This window comes from Lissotriton vulgaris, chromosome 2_1, assembly GCF_964263255.1.
Source record: "Lissotriton vulgaris chromosome 2_1, aLisVul1.2, whole genome shotgun sequence".
NCBI lineage: Eukaryota > Metazoa > Chordata > Amphibia > Caudata > Salamandridae > Lissotriton > Lissotriton vulgaris.
This window is the reverse complement of record NC_141687.1, coordinates 89443969-89468433: the sequence shown is the minus strand read 5'-3', so window position 1 is coordinate 89468433 and position 24465 is coordinate 89443969. Positions and strand designations below refer to the sequence as shown.

The following is a 24465-nucleotide window of genomic DNA, read 5'->3' as shown; positions in this document are numbered from 1 at the left end:
TTCCAGAGGTTGACAAAGGAAGTTTTATATGGGATCAGCTCGGTCATGTACTTCCAGGGCGACATCTTGGTATATGGTAAAGACAGATCAAGTTACGGTGCAATACTAAAGGAGGTACTGTCCAGTTTAACCCCTTCGATGCTGATGACGAGCTCAGCTCGTCATCACCCACGGGTGGCGTGTGCTGATGACGAGCTCAGCTCGTCATGTAACGCGGAAAAGTGAAAAAAGACGTGCAGCGCAAAAATCGCCGCAGCAGCGATGCGGTTAAAGGAATAGCGGCTCACTCTCAAGAGGTTCATTTGCACATTTAGGGTAAAAACAATCTCATACCTAAGACACACCATCTCAGGAGATGGTATTAGCCCTTAGTTCGAGTTGGCAAATGTTATATCATGTTTTATCACAGATGACCGCCTGTGAGAAGGTGGCCTGATATGCAGTGGTCACTATTCTAGTGAACACTATGTATCAGTCCAGCAACCCTTATTGATGATTGGTTGTAAGTCAACCTTATAGACCAGCTATCCTAGTAGCGTGGATACGAGCAGTCTAAGGCTAAAGACTCGAGAGGGCGTGTTAAGCCAGCTGTTATACCACATATACCCCTTGAACACCAAGTGAAAGGACACCACACAAGTGTTATGAAAATAAACAGTTATTTATTAAGAATCACAACAGCCCTGTACTCTTTATGAGGACAGGGTACTAAGCACAAACCAAAACTCTTACAAAAATACTTATGTTAGCACAGTATATACAAATGCCCGAGGGGCACGGAAAACCATATACTTGAAAAGTGGAATGCGAAATTACTAGCAGGTAAGTACAGTACTAATAGGCTTTGGAATCGCTAGGACTTGACTATAGAATCGTTAGATTACTTCTAGGAGACCCAGGGGACTCGGTGCAGTGTGTGCACTCTCACGCGAGATGCGGGACAAAGTCTATGGTAGCTAGAATTTGCAAAGTTAGTGTTCTCGGGCGAACCCGACCTGGTAGGGAGAAAACGAAAGTAGATTCTGACCCTTGGATAGTGAGGCTATGCTGGGGCACCGAAATGCCGAAGTTACCTAGCCCAGGGGCTGCAGCTGCATAGGACTCAAAAGACGTCGGGAATCCTCGTTGACGGACCAGGAGCCTGGAAGAAAGAAGTTGCTGGCAGGCGACCAGTGAAGAAAGTTCGGTGGATCCAAAGCCTGGATCGATGGAAGATGACACCTGAAAGCAGAGGGGACCAAGTTCGAGACTACTAGCCAGTAGTCAGTGGGCACCAGGAGGGCACCGGATGGTAGCCACCTCGACAAGGCATGTGGGTGACGCTGGGCTCGGAGATCTCACGGACCAGGAGGCGTTGTCGGCGACCAGGAAGGAGGATCGAGCTGTCCCACGAAGATAGAAGCTGTCGGCGTCGCTGGACCCAGGATTGGGCAACAAAGCCTTGGCAAATTCAAGCCCACGCGGTGGACCTAAAATGGCGTCTGGAGTGGACCAGGAGGGTCCGGGGTGCCTCTCTTCAAGAAGGAAGCAAGGGCCAGTCTGGAGCAACCAGACCAGCAGCAGTGATGTCGTCGGGCGTCGTTCAGAAGGCCACAAGCCAGCCGGCTAGTAGCCAAACAACGCGGTGCACAGCAAACAGCAGAAGGGCCCCACGCAGATCGTGGAGATGCAGGGAGGTTGACCTTGGGTGCTGGAGCTGCGCAGGGTCGGGGCTTCTCGGACCCCAAAGCACTCACCCGTGGAGGACACGGTGGGCTTGTTGTAAAGATGTCGTGCAGTCTTGGCGATCGTCGGTCCCTCGAGGTCTCGTCGCACTCACGGTTCTCAGCTTGGCTGTAGAGGTGAGTAGAGGTCAGAGGTGCCAGGGAAGCCGGGTCTCGTCGAGCTGGGTCGTCGGATTCGTGATGAAGGACTTGCAGCAGACCGCAGTGTTCTTTAGGATGGTGCCTGCGGATGCAGGGTGACTACTCCTTAGCCACAAGGGAGAATCTTGATGAAGAAATCGTGAAGTCCTTTCGCAGAAAGTCGTGTCTTGATTCCAAAGATGATCTAATTTGAACAGTGGGCCCGCTCCCATCTTTATACTAAAAAAGGGGGCTGACCCGGTGACTAGGTCCTGCCTATGGGTGGGACTAGGAGGGGGGTGGTTACACCCCTCTGCCATGCCGGACTTCCCCAGGCCAGGGGCTGGTGTGCCCCTGGAACTGGTTCAGACCGGCCTATGCGTAGTGAGCACCGGGGTGCCACTCAGCAGTCACCTTCCTGTAAAGCCCTGCCTACCCAGGATACACAAAACCATGTCTGGGATGGTGCTAGCACCGCCCCGGACAGGAAACCCTTTGTCCAGGCCTCCCTCGCTGGAAGGACTCCCAGCAGCAGGAGGTCAGACTCGTGTCTGTGGTGGCAGCATCCATTTTGTGGAGCTGAGGCTTCAGTTAACTTTAACCGGGGTTCGCAGTTACATACATGTCGTGTCCCTCTAGAAGGGTGGAATGCTAACCCCGCCGCCAGAAATGGCGAGGGGTTAGTATTCCAATTCGTATGACACCTTACTCGACACGTTTTGATAAAGCAATACCAAAGTTAGCATTTAACCGCGAGGATTATAATGCACTTAAGAGTATATGGTATGCGATATCATGGAACAGCTATTAGGACTTGGTTTCGCAAGCTGCAGACAGGCTCAGCTCATGCCAGAGCACCATCTCACACGATTCCAAGCACTCTGCCTTCAGGATTGTCAAGGCCTGCCATAGGAGTGACTGATAGGAATCTGTGTGTCCATTTTAGGGTTAGGTATAGGTATACTACACCTACAGCAAAGGGTGATTACACGACTTTGCCCCAGCTGTCATGCAGCCAGTTGTGTCAAATTTAGGAGGCCAGCCAGGGGTGGCATAATACATGCTGCAGCCCCTGGCAGCCCTGGGTACACCTATGCCCTGAGTTACAGGGTCTGATAAGGTGGCCCAGTACCAATTGGTAAATGCACCTAGGGTACATGTCGTAATTTAGAATGAGAACAGCCAGGCTGTGGGTCTGATTAGCAGGCCCACAGCCAGAGAAAGTCGTAAACCAGTGAAATAAAAGCAAAAAATCTGGGTGATCATAGGATTGCAGACCCTACTCTCCTACACCGCCCAGGTGACAAAGACCAAGTTAGATAATTTTTGGGTCTGTTACACAAAGTTTATTTGTTACTTTGGCAGTGCGGTGCAAGCTTTGAGAAGGTTACTCAAGAAAGAAGTGGAGTTTTCATGGTCCCCAGAATTGTGAGGAGGCTGCTAACAAAGTAAAAAACGTAATAGCTTGGATGCCTACCCTAGACGTGACTAGGAAAACGGCCATAACCACAGATACCAGCATGAAGGGATTAGGTGTAGTACTTTCTCAAATGGGTGAAAGTAAGGAGAAGGTTGTAGCGTTGGCCTCACGTTCACTGAAGAAGGCTACTCAGTGATCGAGCATGAGGCATTAACCTGCATCTGGGCCATAAACCACTTTAAATTATTTTTATATGGTTAACCATTTACGAGAAAAGCAGATCACAGGCCTCAAGTCCAGATATTTGCATGCAGGCATGTAGGAAACACCACCTCCAAAATTAAAAGATGGGTGTAGGGATTCATGGAGTTCAATTTTAAGTACTAGCCTGGGGTACTAGCCTGGTGCAAGAAATATACCTGCTAACTATCTGTCTACGATGCCCTTGGACAAAGAGGTGGTTTCCATTGTTGTGCCTTCTGTGATGTGGATCAAACAACGAGTCCTGAACAAACCAGATTGGGACACTGAGGTGTCCAACTATGATACAAACAAGCAAGTATTGGAATTTGTAGTGAAAGGTTGGCCGATCGTCAGTAGTGTACCTGAAGGGGCAGGGGCATTTAGGAATGTGTTTGATGAATTGAGTATTGTCAGTAATGAACTTTATCAAGGAAAGAGGTTGGTTTCCCCAGTGGGGCTACGAGATAAAATCATCAATCTTTCCCATGAAGGTCATCTAGGCTGGAACCTAGCCAAAGCGCGAGAATTGTACTGGTGGCTGGGAGCGGATTAACAAGTGGAGGAGTTGGTCAAAGATTGCATACATTGTGCTGGCAATTATAAATTCAGGTCGGTCAGAACAATTCCTTTATCTCCTGTGGAAGTTCCTGATGAACCATGGTGCAAGCTGACACTAGTTAAGACGATTCATCGCAGTGGGGGATGCACACCAGTTTTAACCAACATTTTTAATTCATCCAGTTAATCCATCCTTCGTTTGAATTGCGTGCAAATGAGATTTATAGGCATGCCCTGCTGCCATCAGTTAAGAAACATATGAGAAGAGGGACTGCGTTGCCCCATATCCAAATGCAAAAAGTTTACCTAGAGGAAATAGTCTTGTTGTAATGGAAGGCGTTAGGACCACGGGGGAATTGGGAGGGAGAACACAGGGGTGGAGGACTTTAAATAGCGTGGGCGGGAAACGATCTGTTATACCGGTTCGAGTAATCAGGATGAGGACGGGAGACGTTAGCAGTTCGTTGAAATGGGTAAGCGTCAGGGAGAAAGAGCACTTGTTTTACGTGGCAATCTGAGTAATATGCAACAGTAAAAATCGACTTTACAATTTTCAGCATGTTGTTGATAGTGAAGCATAGCTCACGTTGAACAGTTAAAACCTTGGCATCAAGCAGCGCGTAAAGTTTCATTAACGGAGGCATCGCTTTTGCAAACAGAGGGGCAAAGGAGGGTTTCTGTTTGTGCGCACGTCAGATGGGAGAGACAAGAACTGGCATAACCAGCAGGAGAACTATTATGGTGGACATTTGGTTTCACACCCCGCACATTGATAATCAAGCACATGATGACTAAGGTATAAGAAGGGTAAACACAGGAACGCAGCGCATCAGGGAGAAATGTTACAATTATTGTGAGTTAAGTGCAGTGTTATAAGTGCATTGTAACATGAAGTATTTTAGATACTCAATGTGATTAATCTGTTTGTATTGTTATTGATTTGTAGTGACCCCCGAAGAAGGGCACATGGAGGCCCGAAATGCATTGGGTTTTTGAACTACAAAATAAACGACCATTTGTGAAGGACTTCTTGCATTTATCGCATTCTTTCATGAAGGCCTGGAATGGCACAGTTTGAATGTTAAAGATTGAAAATTAGTACCTTACCCGATCGGTGGATTGAAACAATGAATCAAAATGTCACATAAAAGAGTCAAGATATGGATGAAAATGGTTTAAAAATTTAGAATGGACTAAGGAGTGTGAATACAAAGTGCACGCAAATTCAGCGGCACATAGCTGTGCATTTGGATATGGGGCTGCGTAGTCCCTCTTCTCATATGCAAGCTGACACTAGACATAGTGGGCCCATTTGAGGTATTGTCACCAAGCGAGAGGTTTGTATTAGTGCTGATGGACTACACTTCTAAATAGGTCTCAGCATGTTGTGTGAGTTCTATTGTGACACAAAATGTATTAGAATTCCTCGGGCATGTCTTTGCATGCGACGGTATCTCTAAATCAATTTGAGGATTTGTCAATCATGAATCATCACACTGCACTATATGCGCCGAACAGTTTGGTGAGAGCATGTGTGCAAACTGCAGTAGAAAGCGCTGTACCATTAAGAGGAATCTTGCATGTGACGTTGTGGGCACATCACAATATATATCTACTAGTGTGATAGGAATCTCTTCTTTCTAGAAACTTAAAGGTAGAATTACCAGATCCAAAGTAAACGTGGCATGGTTAAATGGTAACAAGGGTTGGAGAGCATGTCATCACATAAGGTTAAGAAATATCAAAAGACATATAAGAGGAGTTTTGATGAAAAACATGGTGAGGCAAAATAAATGTTAGGTAAGCGAAATGGTTTATGTGAAGAGACCAGTTTGGACTCTAAAGGAAGAAACAAAGTTCATGGTGCTCAAGCAAATAATTGAGGTCAAGAAAAATGTTGTTGTGCTAAGTAGGGGAGAGGTGTGGAGGATGTCAAGGTTATCTAAATGCAATCACAACACTGGCATGATCAATGTAAAAGGGAGTCATGACCCAAGCCATCACAAGGATAGGGGTTCAAGTTGTCAACGGAAAACCCTAGACTCAAGAAGCTACCCGCTTACCTCAAGAATTATGCTTTATATTTGTATCCCCATGTATGCACCTTTTATGCTGTAGGTGTATTCTATTTTCCATTACTGAAACCCAATATAGTATTATAAGTAAACTCTTAACTTTTTATGTGTCGTTTATCTCCTAAAAACATTATAGCCTTTGACTTCTAACCACAATGAGTTTTGTAAGTCATATTTTCTGTTATATTTTTGTAACTTTAACTTTTCTTTCATTATTACATTTGGCTAGTTAGTGTATGATGGGGTGTGGGGGGGGGGAGATGTGTTGTGACCTGCCTCTGCCCCTTTAACTCTGATGTAACGTGTAGAGTCTTGAGGACACCAGATGGAACTCTGGGGTGCTCAGGACAACCAGTGATCAATTGTTGGTGGCTTGTCCAGAGGAGGCTGTGCCGTCTGTGGTGGATGCAATTTCATAGTGTGAGTGGACTCTCTTAACAACATTTCAGTTTAAAATGATGTGGTAGCAAAAGTATCAATATTTTATTTTCACCTAAAAAGCTCTCTATCGCTGTGGAGCACACAAATCAGAGCCCTTGTCCAGTACACACTCGCAAAAGTAGCTACAATTGGTGACCACAAAGTCCATCAGAGATGGGCGATTAGCAGGCTCTAGGCCATCTGAAATAAGTAAATTGGCAGTAAGAACTGAGCACTCTTTCAAACCAATGGTCCCCTCACAAGCACTTTTCCACAAGTAACTCATTTGTTACCAACTGTCTTGCTACGTTAATGGCCACCTCATTTACCAGATCTTGTCCTCCCCACCACTGCACAGCCATTCTTTGTCCTCTTTCCACAAACCTATATCTGATTTATGTCTCTTGATTCACTCCATGCCCCCAAACTACTAATTGTCTGATTTAGCTGTTAGTCCCTTGCTTCATTCTGCTCTTCCCTGCCCATACAATCATACTGTTAAGGCCTCTGAAATTATGCGATCACTAGTGTCTTCACCCTACCCGAGGTCAGGCCACTCTAGTGTGCTTCTTGATGTCCTTACTTACGTCTCCCCTGATTGTTGCTTTACTGATGCCTTCCCTGACCACTTTCCCTAATCCTGCTTTTAGCCGCACTCATCTGTTCCTTGTCCTTGCAATACTTCATTTATGGTGTCCACACCCCTCCTTTCTAAAGCCTAGTACTTGCCGCCCTCCCACCGCATCCCCGATTCTTCTTCTCTGTCATAGTACCTTTGCTTAGTCTTTTCCCCTGCTCAGTTAGTTGCCATCCTAACGTGCTTCGCTTACCTGCTTCTTGCCACCCGAACTGTTATCCTAACTGCTTAGTGGCACCCTCGCTTGATCCCGTCTTTGCACTCTTATCTTTTCCCTAATCCCTTCATCCTTATTTATCGCGAAGGTACCCGTGGGATCAAATTAAAATGTTAACATGTTTATCCCGTTTAGAACGAGTGCCTCTACAGCCCTCTGATGAGATGCACTTTTTTGAGCTGTTAAAAATGTGTGTATAATGAGACCAGCGTAACATACTGCCTGATAATGTACAGCATGCTTGCCAGCTCATTCCCATATGGGGCTTGTCGAAATGTTCTCATTTATGTTCATCATCCATACATTTGAATGAGATCACGATTTTTTTAAAACCAATATGGCTCTCCAGTGAACTATTCTTCCTCCACTCGCCCTCTTATACTTCTTAGTGCTTCCATTCTGACAGGTATGCCGGCACCCTCCGAATGACAGCTCATGTTGTGGCCGCTATGCCTCATTTACGGAGACAACGGACACTTTCGAATGCAGCATTAGGGTGGGGGTATTTGCATGATTCGATTGTACACGTTAATAAGAAGGCTGTGGCCCCGCTTCCCGCAGCTCTAGCTCTGCCCCTCTGCCCCTGCCCCTCATCTCACCTGTCTCTTGCCGGCTCCTCGGCTCCCACTTCGGTCCGGCTCAGGCCGCTGCCACGGAGACAGCTTGTTTACTGACGTCACTTCCGAAGGCACAAGAACTGACTGACGTACACGGAAGCAAAAAAAAAAAGAGAGAAAGGACTCTAAGGAGGCGGCATTGTGGAAAATGTTCACGTTTTTAGGTGCCGTGTCAGAAGCACGTGTCCGCCCTCTATTTCCGCGATTCATAGTCCGCTCTCTATAACTATTTCCCCTAGTCCGCCCTCCATGTCCATGGCACCTGAAGCTGATGCTGAAGCGAGAAGCAGGAAATGAGCTCATGCGATCGGGATGAGAGTCTAGAGAATGACCGACAGGTACTACGCCCCCCTCCGAAGTTAGATAGGATCCCTCCCCTCGGCCCCCACCTCACCGGATTGAGTCAGTCGCGGGGGGCTGTGTAAAGAGTAGAGGGGGGTAAACCTAAGCTCTATAAGTGAATCTGGCCACTCATCAGAGTTGTCCGGTGCTCCCCGCCCATATGTTTAGGGTTCCCCAGAGGTGGATGCGGCCAGTCTAGGGGGGCCCCCGCAGAGCGGGTACAGTCTGTTTTAAGTGTAATCGCTTGTCCGGGTTCTAAGCTTGTATCTCTTCCTTGTGTGACTCTACGATTTATACATTTGCACATTTTTTTTCTGTTTCTATCTCTTCCTTGTGTCACTTTACAACTTGTACATTTACAATTTTTGTATGTTTTATGTAACTCATGTCATACTAAGTCCTTATGTATCGCAACTGGTTCTTAAGTAAAGGTCACTGACACCTTCGGGTAATGTTCGCGCTATAGAACATCGCATTAAATAAAAGGAGTGGGCTCAACATAGGTGAAAACATACTCTCTGCGGTATCTGTGTGTGTGAGGTCCAGGGGCTGCGTAGGCACTCTGGTCCGAGCCGTAGCATGGGGTGCCCGGTGGCCCTCAGGTTGGGCTCATCGAAGCTGAACAGGTATTTCTCTTCTGCAAGGTGTGGGGGCTTCTGAGGCGGAGCAGCCACACTACGACAGATCGATAGCACAAGGAAGTCTTGACCGTTGTGTGGAGTAGAGTAGGCGACACCCTCCCTGCGTGTCAGGGCGCAGCACACAGAGTTTCTCCAAATACTTCCTTTTTGCCAAAATGTAGAGATTGGTCAGGCTGACTAGGCTCCCTGCTCCGTAGTAAGGGGGCTTTTCAGTCATAATATTTCTATGCAGAGGGATTTCTGATGCGACAGCTGGGTGGTCCCCAGAGATGAATAGTAGCCCCTTCTCGTGTATTGTGCGGGATTGTCCCCTGAAAATCCGCTTCCGGCACTAAGGTGTCTCTTCCTAGAGAAGGGATGGATACTCTCCTCCTGCCCGTGTACTGCGCATTTCACACCAGGTGCAGTGTACAATGTACAGTCTCCCCATTTGTCGCACTGACCTTGATACTGAGTAGAAACGCAACCATCACGGTGTCTCTCTTTCCCTTTTGTTTAGAGTTCTTAGTCTTTGGTGTGGGCACGTGTCTGTCTGGGTGTAGGTAGGCAGCCCTGTGTTAGTTGCTTTGATTTGGCAGTGCTAAATCGAGTCCTGTATCATGGCTTTACTAGTGTCTGGACCATTTTCTCCTGATTTTGGCCGTGTCTAGACCCGCATCCCTGATTTTCACAATTAATGGACTTGCTTGCTCTATTGCTTTTGGCGCAGCTCTATACTTATCTCTGCAAACATGGAAAAGTGCTACTGCTAGTTTGGTGTTGTCTCCTTGTTTGTAGCCGGTTTACTTATTTCATTCCTATAGTTGTCATGAAACAGTTTCCTTTCATGGCAGTCTTTTAATCATAAGGAAATGATAACACTTTTCCAGACAAGGTGATGCACACGCCTATTTCCTTTTTGTGTAAACAGCAGAAATTGTTAGGCTAATACTACAATATATTTTGCAAAAAGCTTTTAAAGATTTGTTCTAGACCTGTATTAACAACATACATTTAAAACAGTTATAAGCGGGCGAGTCATGTGCTATCTTGAATATAAGCTCCATAAGAAAGCTCTTTTATCCAGAAATTACTAAGCAGGGTCAAAGCTCTACGTGAAAAAATGTTGGCACAGAGAATCCAGGTTGTGTGACTTTGGGTTGGTTGGGAACACTCTTGCAATTTATTGAGTTGTGTGACTTGACCCGTTTCCTGCCAGTCCACTGTCATGCGTTACAGAAGACATTGTGCATAGTATTCTGTAGAGCAACTTATGCAATCCAGCAGATAAGTAATGGTAAGCTGGAAAACCTATTTTTACAACAATTTATCTAGCAATACAATCTAAGCGAGAATTATTAATTGTGTATCTCGTCTTTTGTTGTGTGGATCCCAAACCAGCTTGGTGGACCACGAGCAGACTTTTATTGGAGTTCTTGTAATTGCTGCTGCTGAGGTAATCATCTGCAGACTAGTACTAGGGTAGCCTGCTTACACCATGTATCTCATCTTGAAACAACCTTTCCCAAACTGCAGTGGGGGAACTCTTGCTCTCTACTAGAAAACGCACAAATCTGCCCCGACCCGTCCAATGTGATTGCTGCTTCTATAGGAAACGCCTGCTGACAGCACTGTTGCTGCAAGGGGTATTGTTTACAAATGGGGGCTTGGGCCCCACCCATTGCTTACTATTCGTTGCCTGTCTTATTTGTTGGTTTCTAATTAGCCAGTGCTTGCTGATGTCACCTCCCGTTATTTCTTTTGGAGCTTGAACCAAGTGCTGATTGATTTTGATTAATTAGTTTCCTTCCGCTATTCATCCACTGCTTGTGTTGTGAATCCGGTAATTTTTTTAATTCTTTTGTTTTCTTTATTCTTTCTCTGTTGCTTCTGGTTGCTATCCTGTCCCCGCTTGCTCCTACTCATTGCTTACGCCCACCCACCTCCCATCTTGTTTTTTCCCTTCGTCTCACCATCCATCATTACAGCAGACACTAAAACACCTGTGCTTCGACTCAGTGAAAATGATTTTAAAAAATGATAGAATTACACTGTTTATGTTTACTGTTAGCAGACGCGAGTTAAAACTGTGTAATGAAAATAGAGTACATTGTTAAAAGATATCATGTATATTGACACGATATTTCAAATTTTAATCCAAAACTGAGTTTTTTAATAACCTAAAATAACACGTAGACATACTTTTATATGCATGTTATCTTTTGCATAATTTTAGTATGGAAATTAAAAATTATTCTAATAATTTGTCTGTACAATCACATATGCATTGTTTCTATGTAGTACGCTCGCTGATCGGCTTAGAATTTCTTCCTTTCAAATGTGCCGTCCGGTTTTGTGTGAGCCATGAGACGGTGTCACACAGGGCCTTAAGATCTCTGTCTCCTCCATGTTAGTGGCTTGTCCCCAGTGGGTTCCATGTACAACTGTCTGCAAGTTGACAGTTTCCCATTCTGTGCAAGGGGACTGTGCTGCAAGGTATGCTCTAACCCTGTAAATGGACTGTTCTATTTTTAGGTGTCGCTTAGAGCAGTGCTTGCGCTGTCTCTTCGAGGCATGCAGTATTCAGTATATGTGCATTAAGCTCCGCCCGCGTTCCGCCCATCTTTACAATTAGCTCCCCTTCCATTGTATTGTATTGTATTGCGATTTATATAGCGCACGTATCACCCGAAAGCATCAAGGCGCTTGCCTTGGGAACCCGTCCTGGCTTTTCCCTGTGAGATAACCCCTACTGGGCATCCCCAAGGTGAAAGCCAGGCATCCCGCAGCGGGTGGGCCGACGTAGTGGAGATTAAGCAACTATTGCCCAGAGTTGCAGCGTGGGACCCCATGATTAGAATCGGCACCGAGGCGAGAATTATCGAGTCCGTGGACATTTTGGGCTCAGGACCCTGCCGCGTCGAGAATTGAACCCTAGTCCCGGGCCAGACCTCTGCATCAGGGTCTGCCGCTCTAATCAGTGAGCCACACTCCTCCATTCCTTTGGAAATTATGGCTTTTTATTCTTCATTAGGCCTAGTAGTCACTCCTTAGTACCTACTTGTCTCTCTTTGTAACCTCCCATGAGGACTGGCCCTCTTACTGTGGTGTTACTCTGTATGTTTTATTTACGGTCTGTGGGCACTGTTTTCATAAATGGCTTTCTCCTATCACACGCACAACATGCTTTCCTTTAATCTGAAACGGGTTGTTTACAATTTACAACTGACAGAGGCTCCCTCCTTCTCTTCGGCTCCCTCTCTTCGGCTGCCTCCTCCTCCCTCCTGCTTCATTAATCGATGCTGTCTGCTGCTAGTTTTACATTGACACCCCCCACCCCGCTCTAATTAGAACCAACATCCCTCCGTCTTGCTACTTGTTTAAATTGCCCTGTAGAAATGCGAGCTGTAAACTGAGTGTTTAGTAATACATGAGGGCAGAGAAGGATTAAATGTGAAAAAATCACTTTTTTGTCCAAGCCACATTAAATGTAGTTTTCCCCACAGTCGCCTTTTCTTTCTCAAAAAGGAGAGTTTTGCATCCATTCCGATGTTAAAAACAACTTCCACAAAGGTGCAGTGTGGCACTTTTCAAAGAACAAGATTATTTATGAATTGCCCTCCATCTTCCAATGTCCACAGAGATAGTTTAGCAGTACATTAAAGTCACATTGTGTCCAAAGTGCGCTGTCTCTGTGGACATAGGAGGAAGGAGGGCACTTTATATGTAATCCTGTTAAAGTAACATTCAGCGTACTTTCGGAACACATGTTCACCCCACAGGATTTATTTGTCCTAAACATAAATTAACAGGAAGGATTGCTGTTTCGCTTTTAAATACAATCGAAAAACTCTGTAAAAATGCAATCCATGTACCGACATAAAATGCATTTTTACAAAGCATCTAAAATGTTTCCTTTACAGTGAAACAATCTTTCCTGTTAGTTGACAGATTATGTATGAAGTGACCTCCCCCCATTTCTACAGAGAGAGTTTTGCAATGCATTAAAGATGCATAGTGTCCAAAACGCGCTGTGCCTGCGGACATAGGAGGAAGGCGGGCACTTTATAAACAATTTTGTTATGCTTATATGTGCAGTAACAGCCACTTGAATCTTTCATTATTTACTGTCACTTAATGCAGTTATCTGGCTTTAATGCAAAACGTAGTGTTTTTCTTTAGGGCACATTTTAGTTGCTAAAACACAAAGCTTTAGAAAATGAAAATGTCACTGCTCTGTGAGAGACAGTCTTTTGTTATTCTTAAGTAGCGTTTGTTGCTAAGTGTTCACACTGCTACTGCAAGCTTTTTATGGGTGCTCCAGGAAGGAGACAGCCCTGATAAGATATGGCTCAGCAATCAAAAGCTATGTCTGTTTAGGTCGAGCTGGTGAAAGCTATGCGAAGCATTGCGTCCAGCGAAGTATCTATTGTTGGCCACTTTCTGGGAATTTGAGACAGGGGATGGGCACACGCTCTGCTGTCTGAGATTTGATCGTGTGTGCGCGCTTTTGCTGCTGGCTGCTCGCGTTGGCCTGTCGGAGATTTCATTGTGTGGGCCGCTTTTGCTTTTTCTTATGTATTTCGCATCACGTGCACTGCTGGGCGCTGGCGTTCTGCTGTTCGGAGCGCGCTTGTGAAAACATACAAAATGCTTAATACAAAATGCTTACAGTTCGTGAAAAAAACATATGCAAATTAAATGCTTACACTTTTAGACTTGTCTCGAAAATGCGTGTGGCGCCATGTTACGTTCATTCTTTTGTTTGTTATTCATAGTGGACAGCGAAGTACGGTCACATCACTCACCCCGGCCCCTGTCGACCCCACACATCTCTGGTCGCGGCTTGGCTGACGGCTGCGACGGCCATTCATCTACGGCGACGCTTTGTCTCCCCCCCTCGCGGGTCCCGCACTCTCCCAGAAGCAGTGGGGCCGTTTGTGCACTATTGTCTCGTGAACGCATGCGTATGATTGTACTATCCATTTCTGAGCTTCCAGCACGGCAGCAGTGTACTATGATTGGGCCCCGGTCGTGCGTCAGCAATGTCAGAGCTGGACGCAGGGTTTACAGCGACAGGCGTAGCCGGGTGAAGGGTGCCACGTGGAGGTAAGAGAAGAGCCCATATATGAGGGAGTGAGAGTTGGTGTTCAGCGCCCCTTTTCTCTCATCAGCGGCGGTAGGTATCCCTTATGATTTGTTGCGTGTAGGACCAGGGGATGTCGTAGGAGCAGTTGTGCTTTCCGGTACTGTGTCCGCAGTATGGGCACCTTCTGTGTTCCCCTGACTGCCGCTCCTACCAGAGGCCCCGCACCCCTCAGGCTCACAGAGTCCTGCAGTCTCAGGCTTCCAAAGCCAGCCTGATGCCTCTCGCAGCGTAGCTCTCTGACCAGTTCCTTCAGACGTCTGCAGTATGGAGACCTGACCCTGTTGACTCTGGGGAGCATTACTGGAAGAGGTTTGTAAAATATGAAGTGACTCTGGATGGGGTGCATCTGTACAGTACAGCTTCACCCTCGGAAACGCGCACCACCTAGAAAAATATTGTGTGAGGAATTCAGCTCACTAAGGTTTCATTTTGCAAATATGTATCGCTTTTCTTTGAAGTGCCTCCAGTTGCGAGGTAAATTAGAGCTGGAAAGACCTCCTTTAACCCCTCCCCCTATCCTTGCAGCTGCGGCAGGATGGTAAGTTCATTAGTCCTCGGCCTGGAATCCTGGGTGTAAACAGCTCAGTGGCTGCCTCAGCCCAAGGTAGACCCTGGAAACTGCTGGTTCAGGCGATGCAGTCTATTTTCTATCTATTTAGTGTTGTAGCAATGGCGGCAGGTCACACTTTAGCTTCAGATGTTTAAAGTTAAAGCGTGATGTGCCGCGATTGCAACAAAAGTAAAAAGCATTTGCAATGCAATAGGTCTCGTTTCTGAATCTGAAAGTTAACATAGATTTACAACTGATTTCACATGGTTTTTGATTTAGAGGCTCGTACAGCATTTCCCCTTGCTGCAGTTTCCTTTGTCTAGGAATTTAAAAGAAACTTCTGGCAACAGCAGCATTTGTATCACAGGAGCATTGAGCCTTGTGTTTTGCCAGAGAATAGCATTTTGCACCCTTTATATCTCATTAGATAATTCAGGGGAAGGCCTGACTATCTGCCAGTATCTCCTCTTAGAGGGATTCGCTCATTCACCTCCAATTCTGGAAAACATTGATTATGATCCTTACAACTTGATAGGTTTGTATGTAAGGCTGTGCCTCCTCACACTCCTTATAACACTTTATGCGTATCCACTGACATGTACCCCGCACCTCTTGAGTAGGTCTTTGAACTTCAGACACCTCACCCAGCATCTCCCATATAGATCATTGTACATCCAACACCCTTCACCCACACACATCTGAAAGGGCGCTAAAGTACTTCATCTGCAGTGTAACACACTATATTAAAGTTCCAATACAGTAAGCTGAGCCAACACTTGGAAATAACCAAAAAATTGTGTCCAGCCTACCGAAGACTTCTGGTAAAAAAAATACCTCTTATTGCCAACAGAATTAGGCAGAGGTTTTCGGTGGCCCTCGACACCAAGCCCTGCCCAGAAATAAATTTCTAATAAATGTCATCATTGGCAAACTAGCATGACAAAACCCCAAAAGTCCTTTTCCTTTAACAGGTTTAACTAGCCAATCATCACGTACACCACCACCATCTCCACCACCACCATGTCTACCATGTCCACCACCACCATGTCTATCTCTGGCAGACTCCTGCAGGATTACAACCACACCTACCTCCACGACGTCCACGCCAACCACCACCATGTCGTCCACCACGTCCACCACCACCACGTCCACCACCACGTCCACCACCACGTCCACCACCATCACCACGTCCACCACCACCACAGCCTCACTCAGGGGCACCACAAAATCACTACGCAACCACAGCATCACTGAATGCCACAGCATCACTCAGCGCGACCACAGCATCACTCAGCGCCACCACAGCATCACTCGGCGCCACCACAGCATCACTCAGCGTCACCACAGCATCAATCTGTGAAACCATTCAACAACAACTGGTTCAAATACATTCTCTCAATGTTTCAAGCTTCATTACAAATGTCACAAACAGATGCTAATATTTAACTTCTGTTCTTGGATTTTCGTCACAATAAAATACACTGATCATAATCTTCACAGAAGTTACAAAAGTTTAAGCTATTGCCATTATAAATTACAATAGCTTTGATTTAAGTATTAATTATTAATGAAAAAAATAAAAAAACTATTGTTATTTGTAATATCAATACATCTAAGTCACGCAAATACAACACGTATTGCATTACAAATGCTATAGGTGTCACATTTGCGAAAGTTAAAACTATTGGCATTGTAAAAGAGAAAGCTATTAATTTCTCTATTTTCAAAACCAACACAAATAAAAAATGTCATTTACAATACCAATAGCTCAAACTTTCCTAATGCGAGACCTATTTCATTGCAAATGCTTGTTTTGTGAAATGTGCTGCTCTTCTGTTACTTTTCAATTTATAAACTTTATTCGGTTCTTAAAAAGACACCATAAAAGCACAGATACAACATACACAGGTAAAAATGCAATGTTAAAAATATTTAGTCTAAAAAAAATATAAATGTTTAAGATTTTATGTACTTGATGGGAGGGCCAGGATAGTTTTGGTAAATTTAAATGTCCAATGCAATTTTTTAAGGGACAATGTCTCTGGTAGTCCTCAGTCTTGTTGCGATCCGAATGAAATTTATCGTGCAGAATAATGTGTGAGCGTCCTCTGCTTCCATTAGGAATCTCAACGCCAGTTTCGCTTGCTTAAATCTTTGCTCCTTCAGGATACCCACCAGGAACTTGCGTCTTGGCATCGCGTAGAGTGGGCACAGTAGGACAAAATGAAGGGTATCCTGCGGAGATCTATGATCGCAGCCGCAGGTACCCTTCTCCTCCACTGTGCGGGTAAATCCAGATGGTACTGCAAGGATGTGATGTAACATATTGATTCTAAATCGGGTTATGAGGTAGCGATCCTGCGCATTGTACATAACCCTTAGATAAGGTTCCATACCTTGCTTCGGGGTGAGATTGTTGTAAGAGAGATTGGTAGATTTGAGCCTCTCTTTTTCTGCCCTTGTCAATTTCAGCTGTGCGAGCAAAAGTTTTTTGACCGAGGTTTTACACTCCGGGGTTAAAGAGTTGGGGGCTAAAAAATATTCAGAGCAACCAATCTCTGTTAGCGAATCTTTAACAAATTTCAGCCAGGGGATTGCATGGCCCTTGTCTCTTTTGAGGCAATCCTCGATAATTTGTCTGGTTAGGGCCGCCTCGGGGTTGGTCCATACCTTCATCCAAGCCAGAAGGGGTTTAATTTTAATTTTATCCTCCAGGAAGGGTTCTCCCAGCTCTTCGTGTATGATGTGGGCTGAAACACTCTGTGGGACTTTTAGTATTCTTCGTAGAGATTTATTTTCTTCCGTCTGGAGTGGCTGGGTTTTTTTCCCAAAAAGCCCCACACTTCCGCTCCATAACTTACTTTTGCACAGCAAATGGATCTATATAAGGTCAAGATTTGTTCCGGGGACCATTTCCCTAGTCTCTGCCCGAACCCCATGATTGCTCCTACTGCGGCCGCCAGTTTGGTCGAGTGTTTTTCAATCAGGGGTTTAAACGATAGGTTGTGGTCGAATAATACCCCCAGATATGAGAAGGACTTGACCTGGTCTATTTTATGTGACCCGATGTTATAAGAGAAAGATCCTTTTGTAGGTTTCCCTGATGTCATAATAAAGGACTTTTCCAGGTTTGTTGCCAGGTCCAATTTGTCCATGAATTTGACGAACCCATCGATTAATCTTTGTAGACCCAGGGGTGTTCTCGAGAGCAAAACCGCGTCATCGGCATAAAGTAGTACGGGTACAGCTCGATGACCGATTTGGGGTGAGTCAACTTTAAGTTTAAGAAGGTCCTGTTCCAATGCGTTGATATAAATGGAGAAAAGGAATGGGGCGAGGATACACCCCTGTCTTACTCCACTATTGCAACTAAAGGGGTCGGTCTTTTTTCCTTCCTGACTGTATCTCACGCATGCTGAGGTGTTACGATGTAGATTTTGTAGGGTGTCAACTAGGGAGTGATCCACGCCTAGATCCATTAGCATAGCCCAGAGTTTTTTCCTGTTTACGCGGTCGAAAGCCGCAGAGAGGTCCATGAACCCCATATGTATTGACCCCCTCCCGGCGATGGTATATTTTGCGATCAGGAGATATAAATTTAGGCATTGGTCGGTGGTAGATCTGCCTTTCCTGAAGCCATATTGGGTTTCAGATAGGATTTGGTGCTCCTCTGCCCAATCTTGCAATCTTGATAGGATGACTCGACCCAGGACCTTAGCTGTTACATCAATGAGTGAGATGGGTCGATAGCATTGGGGGTCATCCCGATTGCCTTTTTTATAGATAGGGACTATGGTCGCCGTTGACCAGGACTGGGGGAGGCCTACCTCCGCTGCCTCATTTAGCACCCTCGTGAGTAACGGAGCCCATAGCTCTGGTTTGCTTAGGAATAAGTCTGGTGGTATTCCGTCCGGACCCGGCGCCTTGTTTTTGCTTAGTCCGGTTATTCCCAATTCGACCTCCTTTAAGGTGAAATTTGGTTTAGTGGGCTGATGGACCTTCAGAAACTCCTCTTGGGGTGCATGATTTGAATGGTTATACAGACTGTGGAAGTGTTTCTGCCATTGCTCCGGCAAGATGGTATTCAAAATTTTTGGGGCTCCTTGGTCCTGAAAACATGGGGCATTGATCACTTTCCAGAAGGCAGTAGAGTCCTTTCTTTCTGCAGCGTCCCTTAGATCTACCCAGGCCTGGTTTTGTATACTCTGTTTTCGTGCCTTCACGGCTTTTTTGTATTCGGCTCTGTTCCTTATCACCTTTATTTTGTCCCTTGGTTGGGCATGTAGACTGTCCTTCAGGTTTTTCAGCGCCTTTGTGCAATTGGAGTCGAACCAGCGGGGATTTGTGGAGATGTTGTTATTCACTCCCTTGGTTCGAAGGGCGTTATTTACTACCTGCGCGATTTCTTCAAATGCTTTCACCACCGCACCTCCAGTTACGCAGGGGTCGAGACATTTGTCGATCGCTGCTGAGGCTTCACATAACAGTTTTTTATAGAAGCAGCTCCCATCAATTTTGGCCCATTTGATTCTTCTACCCTGGTCTACCACTCTTTCCAATGTGACCTTTCCCTTTACCGCTTCAAAGAAAAATCCTTCCATTTTAATGATCACCGGGTTGTGATCGCTGAAGCTACTGGCCTCTATAAAATTTGTGCTGATAAGTCTTTTTAGATGAGCAGAGACTAATGCGAAGTCAATATAAGAATGACAGCCCCTGCCTTTGAATGTTGGGGTAAGTTCTCCTCTCTCATTTAAAATGGCAAGATCCATGGTGTGGGCGAGATTGTTCCTTTTCATTAGTCTCTCTAGGTCCCAGCCCTCTGGTGAGTGGGTGAAGTGTGGGCCTTTCATGATTGTGCAATTTGACCAGTCATTATTGGCAGGTAACAGATTTTCACAGAGGTGACAATTAAAATCTCCCATTAAAATTAAATTCATGGGCTCTGGTGTCTTAGATAAAAAGTTCAAGCAAGTCTCAAGTTCTTTTATAGCTACTCCCTTCTCCGTTATGGCCGGTGTGTTATACCAATTCATTAACAAGAAGGTTAGGCTTGACGAAGTGAACCTTAGTACCTGAAGGTTCCGTGTGACCCATTTGGTGTTGGACCAGGTGCCATCAATGTCTAGATGGACATAAATCGCGAGCCCCCCGCTCGCTCTTCCTGAGGTAGTTTTTTTTGCAGGTACAAAAAAGCTTTTATAGCCCTCCATGCTATATTCGTGCGGTTCAGTGGCCCAGGTCTCTTGGAGGCATAGGATGTGGAATTTCCTTATGTAGCTGAGCCAGTCCTGAGATGTGAACTTTGTCGCTAGCCCTGCGATGTTCCAGGTAGCTATAAGTAGGTTATCATTAGTTATTGCCTTGAGTGTCCCTCTACCTTCGCCTTTCGGTGGACTTAGTTGTTTGTCCTTAGCGGGTACGACGGCCCTGCTTGGTTGCGGCCCGGGGGGATTAACGATTTTATTCTCGTAGTGTGTCCCCTCCCCTGTGCCCTGGGTACTGGGTGGTGGTATACTCCTACCTTCTGTGGTGTACACAGGGTCCATAAAGTCCAGTTGTCCGTGGATTGCTCCCTCTTTATCCCCTAATGGAGTAAGGCTTGGCTCGTTCCTGCTTTGGTTTAATGATGGGAAGCAAGTCATTCTCTGTCAGTCCACCCCTTCGAGTGTACTGAACCTGTTCCAATGGTTGTACTGCATCAATGAGGAATCATAAGTAGGAAATACTGGGAATACAGGGTTTGGCCTTTGCCATTGGGGGGGGCCATATTGGAAACCCGGGTGTGGTGTTCTGTTCTGAATGAAATTCTGCCTAGGCCTTTGAGGTGCCAGGGGATAAAAATAAGATAGGTGGACCGGGTGGATTTGTGAGCGGGTATAACTCTGGGGGGCATTGCAGATGAAGTTGACTGCTGTCATGTCTCTAAAATTCACCGTAATAATGTCTCCTGCGATGGTCTTGGTGCCTTTGCCAATCCACTCGCCCCTTCTCACTGAGAGGATTTCCCCATAGATGTTTGGGGGTAAGGGCCTATGTATTTGCAGCCACTGAGCACATTTGTTTTTTAGTTCAATTTGTGATTCCCTTTGGCCCTCCTTTAATGGGGGCACTCCTGTAAGGACAACCACAAATGGCAATGCCTCAGGGGGGAGATTAATTGTCCGGAAGCGTGTGGCTGTTTTCTTGTCGTTGTTAGTTGCCACGGTAGGAGTGGGGAGGGTCTTGGGGTCTGCCTTCGGAGTTTGGGCCTTGTTTTCTTCAAGTGTTAGTGAAGAGCTAGGTAAAGGTTTATTGTTACCGATTAATGATTGATTTTTGTTTTTATTTTTACCTGCTTGTGGGGTGGAGGCGGCCTTCTGTATTTCCTTGGCTCCTTTCTGCATGACACTGGTATTATTAGCATTATTGGGTTTGGGGGCACCATTTTGCACTAAGGAGGCCTTATCTTTCGGTAGGTTTGTTGTAGCGGGGGCCTTGGGATTTGTCACATCTCGTTCTTGCACGGGATGAGATTTCGGGTTTATCCCCTTGTTATTGACCAATGATGTTAATCTGTCTATTTTTGCTATCAGGGGCTTTAACAGTACCGTGATGGAGTGCTCTAGGTCAGATTTCAAATCCGCCACCATGTTGGTTATCCAGCATGGTATGCCCGGTGTGGGCGGAGTAATGGGTGTGACCAAATTATGGTTGCTGGACTTTACATGACCCTTTTTCTTCCCTTGTTTGCGGCCATCCCTATGCGACGTTTTCTCCTCCGTATGTGCATCTAGGTCCTTTATAGTTGTTTGACTGCTTACTTGTGCACCAGGACTGTCCCTGCTGGTTTCAGTGACCGCCTGGGCACAAGGAAGGTCGGCGAAAGATGGTGGAGTTATGGGCCGGCTGGTGTAAGTCTCCTCTACCGAGTTCTCTGTTGCTTCTGACAAGTTGAAGAGTGATTCCTGAGTGTCTTGGATGATGGTAACAGGTGGTAAAGACAATCTTCTCTCAGTATTAGCTATGGCATCGGAAACCGCCCCTATGGTCTGTTTAAGCCTTTTATCAATGGCAGTTAGGGTCGGTAGGGATGGTGGATGATCCGATTTAGCTTTCGTGCTCGATCTTAGAGTGGGCATCCTGGTCTTCTTCGCAGTTTTCCTCATTGCATGGGGTGCTGTGTTAGATGGTAGTAGCCGGTTGTGAGGTATTTGGGGGCGCAATTTTTAGGGGACTGGCCCAGCCCGGCCTCTTCTGGCCCCTGAGGGCCACAGAGGGCCCGCCCTTTGCCCGGGCTTCGCTCCGGGCGTCCCGCTCGCGTCCCGCTAAGCGGTGTTGTGCTATTCTTAAGAGGGGCGTTGCGGCTGGGGGCGTGTCTTGCTGTGGGCGCGGCCGTGCACACCTGTGCAACGCGGGGACTCCTGGTCTTTGGAGTCCCTGCACCACGCGCTCACAGTCGCCTCCCGCTGTTCTCTCTTCCTCCCGGGTGTAGTTGTCTGGTGTGCCTGCAGCCTCAACCCCACACCAGTCGCCGCGCAGCGGCACCCGCGAAGCGGGTGCTGCAAGTTGTGAATTGGCGAACTGGCGGTCAATCCCTCCTGGGACACAGGGAGGCTGCAGGGCTAGAAGGCGCTTACCCGCTCTGCTTCTTGTTGTGATGGCGATGTCCGGAATAACGTTCTGGTAAGGGTCTTTTGCAAACTGAGTCCCACTGCCCTCTGGACGTGTGTGCTTTTACCACTGATTGGCCGGCTGGGGGCGTGTCTTGCTGTGGGCGCGGCCGTGCACACCTGTGCAACGCGGGGACTCCTGGTCTTTGGAGTCCCTGCACCACGCGCTCACAGTCGCCTCCCGCTGTTCTCTCTTCCTCCCGGGTGTAGTTGTCTGGTGTGCCTGCAGCCTCAACCCCACACCAGTCGCCGCGCAGCGGCACCCGCGAAGCGGGTGCTGCAAGTTGTGAATTGGCGAACTGGCGGTCAATCCCTCCTGGGACACAGGGAGGCTGCAGGGCTAGAAGGCGCTTACCCGCTCTGCTTCTTGTTGTGATGGCGATGTCCGGAATAACGTTCTGGTAAGGGTCTTTTGCAAACTGAGTCTTCTGTTACTATAATATGATACAGCTTGAAATTTGTGTCAAAATCGTCCATTTCTTTTTATTTTTTTAACACACATTTACACGATAATCACAACACTACTAGCCTATCATAAAATATTTTTGATATCTTTGTTGGAAAGTGGGTTATTGGTAGGGGCAAATGTAGGTCTGCCACTGGCAATAAGGCCACTAACCCATGACAGGACTCAGCATAGGTCTTCCTTTGCTCAACACTTGGTAACGTGGCTGCGAGCAGACAGGCTGAACTTCAAAAACAGGTATGTAAAGCATTTAAAAACACAATTTCAGTAAATAATTAAGACACAACACAAAATAAAAATCCAACACCAATTTATAAAAATAGGTAATATTTTTATCTTGAAATGACACCAAAACGAAAATAATCCACTGTAGGGAACATGATATATGAATTTTTAAAGATTAGTCACTTTCTAGTGCTTAGAAACCAACAGTGCCCCTTTAAGTCTTTTTGTTTTCTCTATCAGGGACATACCTTTATAATATAAATTGTTCTGAAGAATTCACACCACTGTAGTGGGCCGCCTTCTTCAGCAAGCGGGGTCCAGTAAGAACACCTTTCTGGCATTCTGCTTGCAGGTCCCAAAGTATCCAACACACAATCCAAGGTTCTGGAATTTCCAAGAGGGTCCTTGAAAGTGTGAAACTTCAATGCCGCAATCCACTTGAACAAAACCCTTTCAAAAATCCACTGTACTCCAGGCTTGAAATTCTTTGTGGGGCTGTCCAGGTGAGCTCTGTTAACCTGTAGCTTGCAGGGAGTCCACTCTTAGTCCTTTGGCAGCAAGGTAATCCACAGGGCTGTAGTTTTACTTGGTGCAGTCTTCAGAGGTCAGGCCTTAGAAATCTTTGCACAGCAAACTTCGCAGCAGGGCACTTCTTGCTTCAGTAAGTTTCAAGCAGCAGATCTGGAGGGCTCTGCCCCACTCAGATACTTATTCAAAATTCTCTGGGTCAAGCACCAGGTCACTTCTGACCAATGAGAGCAGGGCAACTCCTGATAGTTATGACCACATCCTGTGAAGTGTGGCATTAGTTTGTCCCAGAGTGCATCATCCTTCCAAATCCATAATGGCTGATTTTCCAGCAAGGAGGTAAGAGCTGGCTAAACGCACCCCCTGGGATATCTCATTTCCATGGACCATCCCGTACCATCTGCACATACCTTTCTTAAGCCTAGCCCTGACTCTGGGTCAGGGCTGTCGTAGTGGACTGAAACCCAGGCTTCCCCTCTTGCCTTTGAAGAGAGTAGTTTACGACGCCACCTCCTGGCCTGGCATTCCTATAGAACAGCACACTGGCCTCCCAGCAACCTGGCTAATCCACTTAACTCTGACCAATCGGGGCAGACCACTTAAAGGGTGAATTTGGACTTACAAACAAGAAAGTCTCATAACTTATTGTATGTACACTTTAGGAGAAATTCAACAATATAATATTGTTGGATTTACTACTACCATTTTGGGAAGTCTTTGAATGGTCCGGCTAGTCCTCTCCTATCAATATTTATTAATCAATCACTTCCTGCCATGTTAACCTATGGGCCATGGGGTTTGCAATAGGGAAAATGACCTGGGCCACTTTTCAAGAACCAGGGCTTATGAAACCATATTTAATAAGTATTTCCCTAATTTCTACAAGACCCCCCCCCCTGTGC

At 46.1% G+C, this 24465-nt stretch overlaps 2 protein-coding genes across 3 annotated transcripts in view; one reads left to right on the top strand and one right to left on the bottom strand.

Annotated features, from left to right (window-relative positions):
• The window catches only part of IFT20 (intraflagellar transport 20), a 52678-nt gene extending 44567 nt beyond the window's left edge, over positions 1–8111 (bottom strand). The window contains exon 1 of one of the 2 annotated variants that reach the window (XM_086954509.1): positions 8014–8111. The gene's annotated coding sequence lies outside the window, so the exon portion shown is untranslated. The remainder of the gene's footprint in view (positions 1–8013) is intronic. The other variant, XM_086954511.1, reaches the window with a different exon arrangement.
• A 155-nt stretch (positions 8112–8266) lies between these two features.
• TNFAIP1 (TNF alpha induced protein 1) overlaps positions 8267–24465 on the top strand; it is a 109693-nt gene continuing 93494 nt past the window's right edge. The window contains exon 1 of the mRNA XM_086954508.1: positions 8267–8369. The gene's annotated coding sequence lies outside the window, so the exon portion shown is untranslated. The remainder of the gene's footprint in view (positions 8370–24465) is intronic.